Raw genomic sequence first — 1,699 nt, 5'->3', positions numbered from 1 at the left:
TAAATGCTGGGGTGGATACAAGCAAACACAGTCCCTGTCCCACATGGGGCTCGCAGTCTTAATCCTCATTTTTCAGGTGAGGTAATTGAAGCACTGAGAAGTTAAGTGACTTGTCCAAGATCACATAGTAGACAAGTGGCAGAGGCAGGATTAGAATCCAGGTCCTTCTAATTCCCAGGCCCTTCTATCCACTAGACCACACTCTCCTCACAGAACATGGTGACAGCATTAATGTAGATTTTTCTGAGAGTGTGCATCTGTCTGGATCCAAAACCAGTGTTGGAAGAAATCTCTGTGCACATGTGTGGCATCAGGCACGACTGTATCATGACACAAATTTTCCTTAATGTAATCCTCATGCTCTAAGAGAACCGACTCTGTGGGTACTTTGGGATGATGTCTGGTCTTGTGTTAATCAGGAGAGGTTTCGTTATGTTTTAAGAAAAATGGCTTGGGGTTGCGTTCTAAGTGACAAAAAAGCAGGGTCAGGCTGTGTGGGCCTGAAGATAGCCTCAATAAAGTCTTGGAAGATAAAAAGAGGAGGAAACCCTCCTTGGAGAAGGACATGAGGTCTGCCTGGATGAAATGGAGGGCTCCGCAATTGATTGATTCATTTATTTATTCAATCGTATTTATTGAGAGCTTACTGTGTGCAGAGCACTGTACTAAGCACTTGGGAAGTACAAGTTGGCAACATCAAACGCTGGCTTAAAGCAAAGAGTTCAGGGAAGAGGTCTATTCTGACTTGACCTGAGTTCTCCAAGCATGCCTTTTCACTTTAATAGCTTTTTTTTCCCCAGCTATTTACTTACAAAATGTTTCCCTGTTCTCAAATGAAAGTTCCTATTAACAAGGGTTCAGCATTTCATTTTAAGTGAAGGGGTGAACTTAGGTTGAGGTTGGGGGTTGGTACTTTTAGCATGGTGGAGAGAAGATTGAGTAAAGGGGAAGAAGGAAGAGGTGGAGAGAAAAAGGAGGAGGGGAAGGAGAGGAAGGAGAAACAGGAAGGAGTCAGGGAGAAGAAGGGGGAGAAGCGAAGGAGAGTCAGAAGAATAAGGAGAGTGAAGGGAAGGACAGAGTCATGGGGAGGAGAGGAAGAGGGAGAAAGGAAGGAGAGATTCAGGGAGGGGATTGGAAGGAGGAGAAGGGAAAGAGGGAATACAGGAGTGGAAGGAAAGAATCAGAGAGAGGAAAGGAAGGGCCAGAAGGGAGGGAGAGAGCCAAGGAAAGGAGAGAAAGGGAGAGAAGGGAAGGAGAGGGGTTGCCTATCAACCTCCATATCAAACAAAAACTCCTCACTATTGGATTTAAAATGCTCCATCACCTTGCCCCCTCCTATCTCACCTCCCTTCTCTCGTTCTACAGCCCAGCCCGCACACTCCTCTCCTAGGGTGCTAACTTTCTCACTGTGCCTTGATCTCACCTGTCTCGCAGCCGACCCCTGGCCCATGTCCTACCTCTGGCCTGGAATGACCTCCCTCCTCAAATCCGCCAAACAATCACTCTTCCCCCCTTCGAAGCCCTACTGAAGGCCACTTCCTCCAAGAGGTCTTCCCAGACAAAGCCCTACTTTTCCTCAGTTCCCCCTTTCTTCCACATCACCACGATGCTCTCCCCGCCAACCCCCATGTATATAGGGACACATCTATAATTCTATTTATTTACACTAATGCCTGTTTACTTGTGTTGATGTCTGCCC

Source organism: Tachyglossus aculeatus, chromosome 4 (genome assembly GCF_015852505.1).
Source record: "Tachyglossus aculeatus isolate mTacAcu1 chromosome 4, mTacAcu1.pri, whole genome shotgun sequence".
In the NCBI taxonomy this organism is placed as follows: domain Eukaryota; kingdom Metazoa; phylum Chordata; class Mammalia; order Monotremata; family Tachyglossidae; genus Tachyglossus; species Tachyglossus aculeatus.
This window is presented reverse-complemented; position numbering follows the sequence as displayed.